This window comes from Cavia porcellus, unplaced genomic scaffold (genome assembly GCF_034190915.1).
Source record: "Cavia porcellus strain 051 isolate PalLab524CR breed Dunkin Hartley unplaced genomic scaffold, mCavPor4.1 scaffold_2, whole genome shotgun sequence".
Lineage (NCBI taxonomy): Eukaryota > Metazoa > Chordata > Mammalia > Rodentia > Caviidae > Cavia > Cavia porcellus.
This window is the reverse complement of record NW_026947485.1, coordinates 113,420,427-113,437,954: the sequence shown is the minus strand read 5'-3', so window position 1 is coordinate 113,437,954 and position 17,528 is coordinate 113,420,427.

Sequence of the window (17,528 nt, the reverse complement as noted above, 5' to 3'; positions counted from 1 at the left end):
CACTGTGCACTCAGGAGGAGGTGCTCACGTTGCTTCTGCTCCTCTCTATGTCACCTCCCAGCCCTCATGTATGTCCCAGATCTCATTTGTCAACTACAAGGGCCTAAATCCTTGTCTAGGTTCTGATTTTTGGAATGTGGGTATTATGGAGATTCTTAATAAAACTAATCTTCTCCCTCTTTATGTAGCCCTGTCTGGCCACTGGTGTTCTATAGATTACTAAAGTATTTGTTTTCTGCCTTTCAATCGCCCACTTTACATTTTTGTGGTTTGCATTTCTTTGGTTCAGCGTTGTCTTTTCTTTGGGGTAGAAGTTAGCTCCCCAAACAATGCTCTGAGTTCACTTTTAAGACATGACAGTCCTGTCCACAGAGCTCTGTGCCTGGGTTTTGTTGACTTTATGATACAGTAAAATAAAGTTAACGTGCTACCATAATTCTGGGAGATGCTTAACAACCACTGAAGCAGTTCAAGTTCCTAAGGCTTTTCCCCAAGTGGCCCGACTTCCTCTCAGTCCCTTTGGTTAGTTATGTTTGAAGGTATTTGACCACGAATTCAAACACTGGAGTGTGGTCTGCGCCTTCAGTAAACACCAGACTGTGAGTCAGGGCCCCTAATTCCTTCCATGTTTCTGCCTCCTGTGTTGAGAAGCCTGCTCCCCGCCTAGGCACTATCTCAGTCCCTAACTAGCTGCCCATTGTCCTTCTGTTTCTCAGAGCAAATATGCTTAGAGGCCTTGGGTAGTTAGGAGTGGGCCTGATTCGGTGATGCTTCCTTACCTCTAAAATCTAAAGCATACCTATTATTGTATTTCAATGCGGCTGGACATAGGCTTAATTATAAAGGAAGAAATAATTATCTTTTGACTTTTTATTTAATAGTAAATTCTGGTAGAGGGAGATTCAGCTATTTCTAATCAGTTCTCAAGATCCTGAATGGCAGGTATTATTGTACACAGCATGTAATAGTGTACGTGTCTTTCTGAACCTCATTCTGGTCAAGCCAATGTTATGCTCGCTTTCTAACTTTTCTTCCAGTCAAATTGTGTGAATCCACAGGACACACCCAGGAGATGCAGAGTGGCATGCAGTGTTTCATAAGCATGATTCCCCTGCACGAAAGCTGTGGATAAAAACCAGTTTGGAAGAAAAGGAAGAGATATGTGAGTGTGTGTGTGTGTGTGTGTGTGTGTGTGTGTGTGTGTGTGTGTCCCGGGCTTGGATGTGTGTTGTTAGGTTGTTAAGAGGTGGCCTGCAATAAGAATATAACATCATCTATTTTCCCATGATAGACAGCACTTACTTCTGCAAATTCCTCTAACAATTCTTTGATAAAACTTTGGCTCATTCATAGGTATCTTAGGATCAAATACTAGAACCAGAGAAATGACTAATTTTGTCTGCAGTACTGAAGTAGAGAAGAAGAAATTTTCACTAGGAAGTAGGATAAAGAATGCAGGGACCACTTCTTCAGAGACAGTGACAAAGCCCTGGGTCCCACACATGTGGAGACAAAAACAAAGCACAGAAGCTTTGCAGTAAGGTAGAAAGTGACAGAAAGAAAAACCATGTGACAGCTGATGACGCTGCAATGTTTCCTGGTAAACTCGTCCAAGAATAAGTCTAGGTTGCTACAAAGATGATACCCAAGTCAGTGTACAAAAATACATCCATGTTAATGCAGAAAGAGTATTCCAGGTTCACAAAAAGATAGCATGTCCAGGTTCATACAAAGAGAATGTGTACAGGTTCATATAAAAATACTTGGTCGAGGTTCATATAGGGATGTTATGTCAAGGCTCACATAAAAATAGTGTGTCCAAAGTAGTGTATAAATGCCAAGATGTCTAGGTTAGTGTAAAGATGACAAAACTCCTCTCAATTATTCACTGCAGTTTTCCTAGTCAATACTTGAGAAATAAAGGAAGGGTTTCATGGAAGGGGGCAAACAAAGAAAGGGTCTTCACATGACTACACACACAGGAGTGTGCAAACATTTCTCTCAGTCTTAGTTTCCTGTATAGTTAACATATTAGGATTTATTTCCCTATATTCATCTTTACTCTTGTGATGAAATGCCAAGAAATTGATGATCTGGGACAAGAGAAATGAGGCAGCTATTATTCAATATTAGCTATAGGAGAAGATGGGCCCAAGTACCCCCACCCTGTGCCTGCTGTAAGTCCCCAGCCAGCCTTGCAGTGGGCCCATCCCCCACTGTTGTCTCATTCTTGTGGCTCGGAACCAACAGGAAACCTTGGTGACTCTGCCCACACAGTGTGATCTACCTTTCCGACGTAGGCCACCACCTTTCGCTGCCTGAAAGACAGAGATGGCCTCTCTCCATGTCTGCATGGTCGTCCGATGTAACGTCGACTCCTAACATGCTCACCGCTCACCAGTGTGGGCCTTTCCCAGTATGAGTCAGAGCAGCCAGACTCTCTGCTCACTCTCCGCCATCAGCTTCCCAGCACTCAGAGTTGACACCCAAATGCTCAGGCATGCACCACAAGGCCCTGCATGCAAGGACTCCGGTGTCTATCTCTCTGGCAGCCTTTGAACCAGTGTTTTGCACCTTACTCTCTCAGTCTGGCCACCCTGGCCCTCTACTGTTGGCCCTCTACCCACAGTCGTGCTTCCAGAGAGGATGCTGTTTTGCCAGGACCGCTCTTCCTCAGGATTCTTACCCCTGGCCCTGCACTCTCTGCTGGCTGCTCCTCCAGCCCGGCTCCCAGACTGACCTGTCAGATGTGAGCACATCCTCACTTTCTGGCACAAGAAGCTGCTCTAGGCTCCCCTGCTCTTTGCTTCCAGTTGTGCACCTTATAATTTCTACACATAACATCCTGTCAGGCACAGGGATGACACAGGAAAGGGGCAGGTGACAAGCCCCACATCCACTGCATATGGCAGCAGCCTCCTAGAACAAAGGTGGTCATCTGAATCTCAGGAATCCACTGGGCCAGCATGAACAGCACCATTAGGGCTCCATTTGTTTCTGAGGATGCTTAAATGAACAGTAAGTTTTGCAGTGCACACCCTCTTACTTCTGTGAGTTCCTGGCCTCCTGGGTTATATACTTTCATACTTGAAGGTTCAGACTTGAGTATAGTTTCCAGAACTTGGTAGGAAATCAATACATATTTGATTAGGAAATGGGAGGAGTCATCTGATCACCCATCAACAATTCAGATGGAAAATATTGAAATTCACCAATCTCCTATGCACAGCAGGTATAGGGTAACCAGAGTAAAAGCAGAAAAGATATCTGTGACCTGCTGGTTCTCAGATAAACAACAGAAAAATTAGCTTATTACACTTTTCAACATACTCATTGACAATAACATGATAAATAAAATAGGGAAGCAATTTTCTGTCCAATAAAAAGAAATATTATTGCTGTTCAAACCCAAATTTTGACCAGTTTTACGATAACTACTTTTACAATCTAATTGTTTTTCTGATAGTCATCTCATAGTCAGTGATTCTTATGAAATCATGATTAACTACAAAATTAAAACCACAATACCAGCTGCTGAAATCTGAGCAAAAAGTGTAATATACTGGAATGATGCTGACAATGTTTATTTTAAATCTGTGACTGTCAAAACATTGATGTCATTTTATAAGACTAAACAAAGACTACACACAGATTAATCTGTGCATGAGTTTTGGAAAAGAGCTGTACTTCTCATGCAGCTATTTTTGAATGAGTCAAAATTTAGGATTATAATTAACTTGCTGTGGAGCCACAGGAGAGACTAGCATAGGTGCACATAAGAGGAATAATGTAAATGTCTGCCCCTAGCATTCATGCTGAGCTTTCAGTTCTGCTTCGTTCTTCACGTTTTGGTGTTTTGTTTGCATGTATAATAAAATCAAACCTAAGCAAACATTTTGGAACCCACTACCATATGAACCTCTTGAAATTTCATGTGTTAAACAGGAACAAGATGTTAGAAAATTGCTGCTAAAACGAGATGGAATTAAATGGACAAATATGTAGCTGGACTGGCGATGTACTCAGAGGCAGAGTGTTTGCCTACCATGCCTGAGGTCTTGAGTTTGATCCTAGTCCTAATAAATAAATATAGTAAAATGCTTGGCATATATCTGGATTGATAATTATGTATATAAAGAGATAGATAAGTGACCAATCACTTATGTTAGTCTTTGTTCTAAGTTTTAGTTTTCAAAAGTATAACCTAGTTTTTGATACATTTCTAAAGAACAGGTGTAAATATCACATTTGATCAACCTTGAAACTCAAGAAAGTGACTGGGTCTAAATTACACATTTATCTTAGAAAATCAGTACTGTACAGTTTCTAAAATATGTAGGGAGTATCAGGCCTGTACTCCCCATCTTGCACCACAAATTCTAAGTCTTGATGGTTAGCTGTAAAACTCTTGCTGTCCACAACTAAACAGTAGAATTTTAACAATTCATATTGAATAATAAGCTGAAAATTCTGAGCATAAAGTAAGTCATTTGATTATCAGTTACAATTATCTGTGCTACAATTAGATCATCTAATTTTATCTTCCTATTTATCAGACAGAAGATATTTCTGAAGATTATTAAATTCAACAGTTCCATCTTTTTGCTTGTTTCCTATAATAAAAAAAATCAACCACACAGAATAATGTACAGTAAAGCAAACCTTGCTAGAGTTTTATTTTAGTTTGTTTGTTTGTAGGCTTTTCAGTGCCAGATACTGACCAAGGTCTCATACATGCTAAGAAAATTCTACCACTGCACTACATCCTAGCCACTTGTTTACTTTTTAAAAATTTATAAATCTAAAAACATAATGCTCTATATTTTTGGCTAAAAAACATAGCCAGACTACTAAATCCTACTAAATTCTGTGCTGTTTCAAAGCTGAGCTATGACTTCTGGTTATGCTGCCCTGCACACAAATACATAGGTCAATTTGGAAGGGAGGGTGCTTTGTGGAGAGGGAGTTTAGGCTGCAGCTCAGAGCAAGCTGAGAAACAGCAGGGTTAGGTCTGCATCTGTCCACTGAAGAGTCAATTCACTCTTTCCATTTTTCCATTGCATCGTGAGTGAAAACAACTGTGATGGGCTGGGGATTTAGCTCAGCGGCATAAGTACCTGCCTTGCAAGCAGGTGGTCGTGAGTTCAATCCCCGGTACCGATAAAAAAAATGAAAAAGACGAAAAAAAAAACAAAAACAAAAACGAAAACAACTGTGATGACGAGATTAGCATTAAGGCTCTGCCACAAATTGGGTGCCATATTGAAATGTTCTTGCTTATACACACACACACACACACACACACACACACACACACGCACACAAGCACACACACACACACACACACACACACACACACACACCCCTAAAGATGTAGGATTGTTTGCCTAAGCCTCACTACCATTAAGTTAAATTAGAACAGTCTTGTTGTATGTTAATTAATTTACCACTGATTCAAATTTTGCATATTAGGTGCAATCAGTTTCTAAGCATTTCTTCTAGTATTGTATTAGTAGAAAGAAAGGAAATATTTCCTTGTTTGCAAAAAAAAAAAAATGTTTTTTGGGACTCCTCTTAAGACTTTTAGAATTTTGAGTCTGGCGGAAATCTCTTCCTCACCTGGGGGCCAGGCCGTGGTTTCCTGCTGGAACCAGTGAGTTGGACTGAGGGGCGAAATCTGGTCACAGTCTGGGGGAACTCTCTTCCTCACCTGGGGGCCAGGCTGCGGTTCCCTGCCGGGACCAGTGAGTGGGGACAAGGCACAGAATTCCGTCACAGCCTGGTGGAACTCTGTCCCTCGCCTGGGGGCCAGGCTGCGGCTTCCTGCCAGGAACAGTGAGTCCGGCCGAGCCACAGAACCCCATGCGGAACCCTGTCCCAGTCTGGCAGACCTCTCTCCCTCACTCGGAACAACACTTGAAGCTCAAAAATATAGGAAAATGACAAAACAAAAGACCAAAACGCAATCTCAACCATCCAGCCCATCCCAAGAAAGCCTAGGAGCCATGTGAATAGAAGAAAATACATGCCACATACCTGAAATAATAGTAACTGAAATAAAGAAGCAGCTCTGGGAAGCCTTAAAGGAATTCAAACTAGAAATAATCTCTCAGGTAAAAAAAGAAATGATAAAAGAAATGAAGGAGATGCTGAACATATCTAAAGAAGACACAGTTAAAAAATTGGAGGAACTAAACAAAAAGATAGAATCCCTGGATGAACAATATAAGAAACAAACAGAATATATAAAGCAGATGCAAAGAGATATTCAGGAAATCAAACACTCCACTGAAAGTTGTAAAAACCGCCTCAATGAATGTGAAGATAGAATCTAAGACCTCAAAGACAAGATTTCAGCCAGTGAACAGGAAAGGAAAGATCTTTTAAAAATAACAAGAAATCAGGAAATAACAATTCAACACTTGCAAGATGACACAAAGAGGAACAACATAAGGTTGATAGGGATAAATGAAAAAGAAGGGGACAACATAAAGGATGTCAAGAGGATATTTAGAGAAGTAATAGCTGAAAATTTCCCAAACATGAGATTGGAAACTGATATCAAGATCAGTGAAGCATATAGAACTCCAAATAGCCATAACCAAAATAAAACTACACCCAGACATATAATAATGACCATCCCAGAAACTGAACAAAAGAATAGAATATTAAAAGTTGTCAGAGAGAAAACACAGATCACCTATAAAGGAAAACCTATCAGAATCACAGCAGACTTCTCAGCACAAACAATAAAGTCAAGAAGAGCATGGAGTGAAGTATTTCAGATCCTAAAGGAAAATGATTTCCAACCTAGGCTGATGTACCCTGCAAAACTGTCCTTCAAAATCGATGGAGAAATAAGATACTTCCATGACAAAGAACAACTGAAAAACTTCATGATCACCAAGCCAACCCTGCAAAGAATACTGAAAGTCAGCCTAGATACATTTAGGAAAAAACCACTAAGCAAAGCATACAATTAAACAGAGCAGATAAAGATGCAACAGCAGAAAGATAACATGTCAGCAACAAACCAACATATAACAGCTATAACCATTAATGTAAATGGTCTCAATGCACCAATTAAAAGAAATAGACTGGTAGAATGGATCAAGAAACAAAATCCAACCATATGCTCTCTACAAGAAACCCATCTAACCCAAAAGCATACTCACAGACTAAAAGTTAAAGGATGGAAAACAATACTTCATGCAACAGGAACCCCCCCCCCAAAGTGGGGATAGCTATTCTGTTTGCAGAAAATGTGAACTTCAAGCCAATAATGATCAGAAGGCATAAAGAAGGTCACTACATACTGGTTAGGGGAAAACTCCAAGAGGAAGAGATAACTATCTTAAATATATATGCACCAAACTCCAGAGCACCCAGTTATATAAAACAAGTACTAACAGAAAACAAAAATCAAACTAGCAGTAATACAATTCTAACAGGAGATCTTAACACACCATTAACACCAATGGACAGATCAACCAGACAGAAAATCAGCAAAGAAATAAAAAAAGTGAATCGCACCTGTGAACAAATGGACTTAATAGACATATACAGAGTATCCCACCCAAAAACAACAGAATACACATTCTGCTCAGGAGTACATGGGTCATTCTCTAAAATAGACCATATATTAATTCACAGGACATATTTAAATAAAGGCAAAAGGGTTGAAATTATCCCTTGCATGCTATCGGACCATGTTGGGAGCCGTGGCACTGTCAAGTCATCAGACGCGGTGATTGCGAGGCCTGTGGGAAAGTACAAAAGCCTGGGCTGGATTACCCCTCTCATCGAGCCCGCCTGTGTGGCACCTGTTTCTTATCACCCCACTAAGTTCCCGCCTCACAGGGTAGTCTGCCTAGCTATTAATCCTATATATAGCCAGTGCCTCCACCCCCGAGAGAGGGACTGAAGCACGAAAGGAGCCGCGGGGAGCGGACCAGAGGAGGCTTCGGAGCGAAGCACAAAAGGAGCCGCGGGGAGCGGACCGGTAGAGGCTTCGGGGCAGGCTGTACGGAGAAGAAAAATAAAAAGAAAAGGTTGTCCACTGCCAGACTTTGTCGTGTGTCCTTCCTGCCGGCCGGGAGCTGGGACACCGACATTTGGAGGCCCGCCCGGGGACTGATCACCCCCGAGACGTGAAGTGGACAACGCTCCAACGCAGTGCTGCAAGACAGGTGAGTAGAGGATAAGCCTGGGCCCTGGGTGGCGCGCACCTACAGGGTTTGTAGACTCCTCTCAACCTCACGCGTAAGTGGCGGGTTTCTTGGGCCTCACGCGGTGAGTATGAAACATAACACCAGAATTTAAGGTAATAAAAGAGTGTAAAACATAAACATACAAGTAAAAATAACAGAAGATATATTAAAAATGGGAAACATGCCAAGTAAAGATACACAGCCTTGGTGTTGGTCCTTCGGAGACTCCTAAAGTCCAAGGACCTCAAGGTGGGGCGTAAGACTTTAGAAAATTTCCTTGCAGAGATTGACAGCTTTGCTCCCTGGTTTCTGCCTACAGGGCATGTAAACCTGCCCTCCTGGGAGAAGTTGGGCAGAGACCTTTCCCTAGCAGAACGGGAGGGTAGAGCTTTAGTCTCTGCTCGTCCGTTGTGGGAAATGATACACACGTGCCTAAAGAGTGAGGGTAGTTACGGGGGGAGCTCTCAAGAACTTGTAGAAGTACGCGAGGTGTTTGAACAGGCACAGTCAGGAAGCTCCCGAGAAGGGTCCGTCAAGGAGGGCAGAGATACAAAAGAGGAAGCCGAGGCGCGGTTTGTGTCTTTCTGCAGGAACCGGGACGAAAACCACTGTTGGTCCCAGAGAGGTTGACGCGACAAAGCCCTCGACTGAAGATCAGACCTGCCCTACCGGAGATCCATCACAGACCAACCAACAAGATGAATAGAAATAGCGGTAGCCCAAAATGGACAAAAAGATCCTCAGGCATGCGCATGGCTCGCTCGCATGGCCTACGACCGCGTTTAAAAGTGACAGGCTTCCCACATTCTCCTCCCTAGACAACAACATGTAGCAGGGTGGGTGAGTCAATGACGGGTAAGAGCGTGCCTCCCCAGCACGACTCAACCTAAGCCAGGCCCTACCCCGTTCCGCTCGAAAGCCGCTGGATTGTTAGATAAATTTCTCTCCGAGGGGATTCGTGGAGAGAAATGAGTGCATGCCTATGTGCAACCAGGTTCCGTCCGGTTCATTCCTGGCCCTGGAAAAAGGACGAGGGCCTCGGGGCCTCGGCAGACTCGGGGACGGCCGACCCGGGCCGACGCCGAGAGCCCTTGGTGGGCCTCCTATCAGGGCATAGGCCTCTGCACTCTATCCAGGACGGGCTGCGATGCGCGTATTCATTTAAAATAAAATAGGGGGAGATGTTGGGAGCCGTGGCACTGTCAAGTCATCAGACGCGGTGATTGCGAGGCCTGTGGGAAAGTACAAAAGCCTGGGCTGGATTACCCCTCTCATCGAGCCCGCCTGTGTGGCACCTGTTTCTTATCACCCCACTAAGTTCCCGCCTCACAGGGTAGTCTGCCTAGCTATTAATCCTATATATAGCCAGTGCCTCCACCCCCGAGAGAGGGACTGAAGCACGAAAGGAGCCGCGGGGAGCGGACCAGAGGAGGCTTCGGAGCGAAGCACAAAAGGAGCCGCGGGGAGCGGACCGGTAGAGGCTTCGGGGCAGGCTGTACGGAGAAGAAAAATAAAAAGAAAAGGTTGTCCACTGCCAGACTTTGTCGTGTGTCCTTCCTGCCGGCCGGGAGCTGGGACACCGACAGGACCATAGCACTATGAAATTAGAAATTAATGATAAAAGATACTGCAAAAATCTCACAAACACATGGAAACTGAATAACAGACTCTTGAGTAATCAGTGGGTCACTGAGAAAATTAAGGAAGAAGTTAAACAATACCTATAAATAAATGAAAACACAAATACAACTTACCGAAATCTGTGGGATACAATGAAAGCTGTCCTCAGTGGAAAATTTATTGCACTGAGTTCCCACATCAGGAAAACAGAACAAATACAAATAAATAACCTGATGTTACACCTCAAACATCTACAAAAAGAAGAGCAAGTCAAGCCCAAAGCCAAAACAAGAGAGGAAATTACAAAAATCAGAGCAGAAATCAATGCAATAGAGACTAAGAAAACAATCCAAAGAATCAACGAATCAAAGAGTTGGTTCTTTGAAAGAATAAATAAAATCTATAAGCCCCTAGCCAACCTTATTTTAAAAAAGGGAAGAAAAAACTCAAACTCATGCAATAAGAAATGAAATAAGTGAAATCACTACAGACCCAATAGAAATACAGAAGATCATCAACACCTATTTCGAAAACCTCTACTCTCAAAGGTTTGATAACACAGAGGAAATAGACAGATTCCTAGAAGCATACGAACTACCAAAGCTAGGTCATGAAGATGTAAAACTACTGAATAACCCAATTTCTGTTAATGAAATTGAAAAAGTAATTAAGTCTTTACCTACAAAGAAGAGCCCAGGCCCAGATGGATTCACTGGAGAATTCTACAAGAAATACAAAGAAGACCTAATGCCAACACTTCTCAAACTCTTAAATGAAATTGAAAGGGAAGCAATCCTTCCTAAATTGTTCCTAGAAGCAAATATTACTCTAATACCAAAACCAGAGAAGTACTCAACTGAAAAAGAGAACTACAGACCAATCTCCCTAATGAACACAGATGCAAAAATCCTGGCAATAAAATATTGGCAAATAGGATACAGCAAATCATCAAGAATATCATACACCATGACCAAGTGACATTCATCCCAGGCATGCAGGGATGGTTCAACATACATAAACTAATAAATGTAATATACCATATCAATAGAGCCAAAAGTAAGAATCACATGATCATTTCTATAGATGCAGAAAAAGGTTTTGATAAGGTCCAACATTCATTTATGATAAGAACTTTGCAGAAAATTGGAATAGATGGAATTTACCTCAATATAATTAAGGCTATGACAAAGCAACAGCCAGTGTCATACTAAATAGCCAAAAATTGAAGGCCTTTACTTTAAAATCAGGCACAAGACAAGAATGTCCCTTAACACTGCTCCTATTTAATATAGTACTAGAAATACTGGCCAGAACAATTAGACAAGAGAGAGAAATAAAAGGCATAAAGATAGGAAAAGAAGAAGTTAAATTATCATTATTTTCAGATGACATGATACTCTATATAGAAGATCCCCAAAACTCCATTGAAAGACTCCTAGATATAATAAATAAATTCAGTAATGTAGCTGGATACAGAATCAATACTCAAAAATCAATAGCATTTCTATACGCACTAACAACAAAGTCACAGAGAGAGAAATAAGAGAGGCCACACTCTTCACACTAGCAACTAAAAAAATGAAATATTTAGGAATTACTCTTATGAAAGAAGTGAAAGACCTATACAGGGAAATTATAATACACTGAAAAATGAAATTGAAGATGATCTCAGAAAATGGAAAGACATCCCTTGCTCATGGATAGGAAGAGTAAATATTGTGAAAATGGCCATCCTCCCAAAACTTTTATACAGATTCAATGCAATCCTGATAAAAATACCATCAACATACCTCATAGAAGTTGAGAAATCACTCCTAAAATTTATCTGGAGTGAGAAGAGACCTAGAATAGCAAGGACAGTTCTAAGCAGCAAAGTCAAGGCAGGAGGCATCACAATCTCTGACTTGAAGTTACACTACAAAGCAACTGTAATAAAATCAACATGGTACTGGAATCAAAACAGAGCCAAAGATCAGTGGAATAGATTATAAGATACAACCACTACTACAAACACACTCAACCACCTTATCTTTGATAAAGGGGCCATACATGTTCACTGGAAAAATGACATTCTCTTAATAAATGTTGTTGGAAAAGTTGGCTCTCCACATGCCGAAAACTAAAACTACACCCATGCCTATCACCTATCACCATGTACTAAAATAAAATCTAAATGGATCAAAGATCTAAATATTAAAACAGAAACAGATAAATCTATGGGAGGGACAAATTGGGTAAACACCTTGAAGACATAGGAGTAGGTAGAGAATTCATGAACAGGACTCAAACCGCACGGGAAATACGTCTCAGGGTCAATACTTGGGATCGCCTCTTATTAAAAAGTTTCTGCATGTCAAAAGGAATCTCCAGCATAGTGAAAAGAAAACCCACAAACTGAGAAAAAATCTTAGTGAACTGTCCCTCAGACAAAGAACTTCTGTCTAAAACATATAAAGAATTAAAAAAATCAGACCCCCAAAATTCAAAGATCCAGTCCAAAAATGGGCATCTGAAATGAATAAACAATTTTCAGATGAAGAAATATAAATGGCAAATAAATACATGAAAAAATGTTTACCATCACTGGTCATTAGAGAAATGCAAATTAAAACCACACTGAGATTTCACCTCACTCCTGAAAGAATAGTCAAGATCAAGAAAACCACCAACAACAAATGCTGGAGAGGCTGTGGGGGAAAAGGAACTCTGCTGCACTGTTGGTGGGAGTGTAGACTGGTGCAATCTGGAGATTTCTCAGAAAGGTGGGACTGGAAGCCCCATTTGATCCAGCTATTCTACTTCTAGGCATATTTCCAGAACAACTGAAAGCATCATACCACAGTGATATATGTTCACCCATGTTTATAGCAGCACTATTTGCAATAGCCAGATCTTGGAAACAATCTAAGTGTCCATCAACTGAGAAGTGGATAAAAAAAGTTGTGGTATTTTTATACAATGGAGTACTAGTCAGCTATAAAGAATGAGCACATTGAGATATTTATAAATAAATGGACACAGCTTGAGACCATACTCATAAGTGAAATAAATCAAACTCACACGTATAAATACCAAATAGTTTCCCTAGTGTAAGAAATGATATAAATACATAAAAGTATGTGGTAATCATGAGTCCCAATCATATTGGTTTGAAGCCATATAATGTTTTCACTCATTAATTGCAATGGTTTTAACCTGGGTTGTTCGATGTTAGTATCAGTGATAGTAGGAATAGCTATTTTGAAGAACACAACACATCATAAAAGCTAGTGCTGATTTAATATCATCTTGTTTTGAAGTCCCATTAAGCTGTTGAATATCTGTTTCCATTGGTTTTAACATGTTGTATCTTACTATATTTTACTATATGCAATAGTATAAACAAAATTTTTTATAGGCAAAGAGATAATATAGAAACTATTGTTCTTTTTCTGTTAACTGGTTCTAAATACCCTGTAATTCTTTTATTCTCTTGAATGGCTTCACACTGTCTTGATAATGCTTGATGCTATAGTATATGAAGTTATACTCAAATAATTCAAGAAAAGAGGCACTATGGTGATTACTATTATGTTAGATTATCTGAGGGTGAAACACAATGATGCTTAAATTGTTCAATTCTGACTTGTGTTGTTCTGTTACAATGTCCTCTTTTATCTCAATCTCCACCCTTTTTAAAAATTAATCTACTTTTTAATTTTTTTCAATTAAGGGAAAACTAAATTTAAAAATAGCAGGATATATTATAGTAACTTTTTTGTTTTCCTATTAATCTGATTTGAACCCCAGTATTGCTCTCCCCATCAGGTTCTGTCTGATTTTACTATATTCTATTTTGTTTGATAGTATCAAGTTTGAAGGTATAGGCAACCACTTTGAAGGCAATAGGATTTATTATGATGCCCATTATGGTTTGACTATTGGTCTTGTTCTGTACTGTTCTGATCAATTCTATTATACCTGATGATATAGGCAACTCTTTTTAAAAATAGCAAGAGGCACAATGGTAACCATTTTTGATCCCCTGATATTCTATTTTTGCATTATGTACTCTGCCCATCCTTCTGTTCTGACTCTGTTTTGTTTAGTCACGTTAAGTTTTATTCTCTTCAAAAAAAGTAATAAGAACTGTGGGAGTAAAAAAAAACCCAAAAAGTGTAATTGTTATCATAAAAAAGAGAGGAAAGGAAGGTGGTCTAAGGGATATAACTGCGTGTATGTTTGAGTGTGTAGGATGGAAAACCATATTACTGAGCTTTCGTTGGATCATTGAACGGAACTGTCTGCAATCTCACTGTATGAATGTCAACTTTGTATGCTTTAATTTTGTAGTTTGGGTAACTGTTTCTAAGATGACAATATGTAACCTATTGACTAGTGATTACTCACTGTATATTTTTTCTTGAAATTCTATATTATTTGTACCCTTTTACTGCTTTGTTTTTTTATTTCCATTCTTTTTTCTCTTTGAATAAAAAAAGACTTTTAGAATTTTGAGATAAGAAGAAGGAGAAGGAGAAGGAGAAGGAGGAGGAGAAAAAAAATAATAATTAATAATAATAGTAATTAATAAGAAGAAGAAGGAAGAGGAGGAGAAGAAATGAGTTAGTCATGATCCTATAATGCTTTTAATCTAAGGCTTTCCTGATCTGATAGGATCTTATAAGATTTATAATGTATATTTTTCCTTATATTTCACTTTTTCAGAGGATGAAGAGAACAAGATTTTGAAACATTTTTAAACAATTTTCAAGTAAAGAAAAAAATAAAAATTTTACTCTAAATGAGAAAAAAGGTAAAGATTGCTGGTTTTTCTCAGGCAGCCCTGCTATGTACCAATAAAGGAGTAATGTGTCAATGAGATTATTTATTTGCCACTCTTATTGAGAGTAGCTTTAGAAAAATGTCTACCTGCATTGAAGAGCATCCGGGCCCATTGAAACAAGCAAAGCTTGCTTTCCTATCTTCTCCTAACCAGTTGAACAATCGGCTATTAGGCTGCCTACCTGTACCAGCACTATTGTTCCTGCCTCACTGGGCTTTGCTGCTGTTGCCCTCTCACCCTGTGAATTCCATTTCTGCGGGCGCAGAGCCCTACAGAATGTGGATTTGGGGCCACCTTGTGACAAACTGAAGAAAGTGCTGGGGCTCTCATTAGAGTTAGAAGTTTATGCCCTCTCTGGGGTCATGTTAGTCTTCTGGCAAGAAGTTTTGCAAAAGGACAGTGTTAGGTTTTTCCTTGGCAAGGCAGAGAAGCAAGAGCAGAAAAAGGAAAAAAGGAGGAAAGACCATTATCGTGGGCACAGGAGGGTTGCAAGATCCCTTTGAGGTAGGCAAAGAAGCCGTGGACTTTTAACTCAGTTTGACAGTGGACTTTTATTCAGGTAGAATGACGTACTGACAGCTGATTGTGGGAATGCTGGTGCCAGTGAGAAAAGCGGGAAGTTCAGTTTCTGCTTGGAAGAAGAACACGTAAGTTAGTACTGAAGGAAAGCACTGTGTTTCCATGTTGGGCAGGTGCCATGCTGAGCCTGGAAGAGCTTCACAAAGGAGAACCCAGCAGATTTCATATGGGGATGGCTGATTTTACTAAAGAAAGGGTGGTTTACTTTATCACAATGCAGTCAGTCACTTCTGTGTATCAGCTGCAAAAAAAAAAAAAAAAAAAAAAAAAAAAAAAAAAAAAACACCTATTCCATTACATAGCACTTTGTACCATCCATCACCACCACCACACCATCCCAGATCCCTCCACAATGAGGCAGCTCCTGGTTAGGAAGAACAGTGAGTTATCTGGTCAGGCAGAGAATAAGTGATACCTGAAGAAGCCTCAAAATGTTCTGACTGAACTGTAAAGAAAAAAATTGGGGTTGTTCTGTATGAATTTACAGTGAAATATTAACAAGTCAATAAATAGATCTGCCATTTAGCAAAATTTTAAAATTCTAAATCTCATGTCATTAGCAGATTCTGGATTGGAGCTTTTTATAATAGTACAGAAGAACAGAAAGTCATAAATTAACCTGAATGAAAAATTTAAGAACTGATAATCTTCTAAGTAAACCCAGAGTAGAAATCAAAAGTCATACGTGTGTTACATTTTCTCCTTTTACCAGGGCCTCTGCTGTAGTAGTCTTGAGTGACACTATCAGAACCCTAAGACTGGCAAGTTTACAAGGAAGGGAAGATTACATTTCACGGTTGTAGGAGATGGAAAGCCAGGCCCGGCTGGTGAGGGGTCCTGCTGTGTCCCCACACAGTAGAAAGGCACACAGGTGGAGGCAACTTGAGACAATCCTCACAAGTGAAATAAATCAGTCTCACATTTGTACTACCTCTTGAGTATAAAAAATAATGATAGAAAACTGACAGAATAATAAGATCCAATATGTATAACAGACATTGTAACAGTGAAAGGGAAAAAAGTGCTCAAAAGGTAAAAACAACTTGCAGGTATACACAGATAACTGGATGTATGTTAAGTGTGCAAGCTAGATAACCATACTATTAATTCTCTGTTAGCTCATCAAAAAGAATAGCTTGTGCTGTCATTGTTTGATTGTCCGTTCATTTTTTATGCTTTGATTTTGTAATTTTAACTACTTCTAAGATAACAATATGTAATATATCAACATGATTATGTTTTTCTGAAATTTTGTATCATTTCTACCCTTTTTTCTTTTGCTTTTTTTAAAAAAATAAAAGTTTGCTTTTTTAAAAAAAAAAATAAAACAAAGAAGAGCACACACAGATGAGAGGAAGAGAGAGGAACTGAAATCACATGCCTGGGACTGTGAACCCACTCCCAAGAAGAGCATTAACCCGTCCGGAGAGCACAGCCCTCATGACATAGCCACCACTTGCAGCTCCAAATTCTCAAAACCATGGCTCTGCAGGTCCTGTTGCCACAGACAAACTGGGAATCACATGCCACAAAACCTATGAGCACCCGCTTGACCTTTAGCTATGTCATGTCAGAAGGTTTTGTGTCTGCACGTGAAAATAAAGGAACAGACAATCCAATCATATTGGAGTCCTCCTTGAATAGGCATCCTCTTACTATTCCTTTATGCACTCACTAACAAAGTGTCCATTCTCCCATGCTGCCTTTGGTACTTCTTAACTCTGGTGATAGCTCCCATGGCAGACATGGAGGCCACTGCCCAGCTCTCCCTTCAGGAAAGAACCTGGCTGTCTTGGTAGCAGACAGCTATCTGGTGAAGTCACACCCTTCAGGGGCAGTCTGCCTCTGCTAGCCAAGACTGGAAGGAGGCTGAGGAAGGAATGTAGCAGCTTCCTGAGGGGTCAGGAGCACCATTCATGGCAGGGGTCCTGGAAAGGCGTTAGGATCATGACAGGAGCCTGCACTGCCTTAGGGCTTATCGGAAAAGGGAAGTGTCTGCCGCCTCTGCCCCATACATTACCAGTCACTCACTTCTTAAGGTGACCTTCAGTGCAGACCATCTTCTGGCCAGGTGTTAAAATCTGCAGGACCTTCCAACAGCAGCGTGAGAGGCTTTACAGGAATTAATGAAAGCCTCACTGAACAAGGAAAGGAGGTGCTCTATCTGCATTCATCACCTCTTTTGGTCTTATTGTCATCTTTTAATCTAACATTGTCTTCCCAGCAGTGCACAGCTCATGAGTGGACAGGGACACTCAACATTCGCAGCCTGAGTTGACTAATCCCAACCCCAG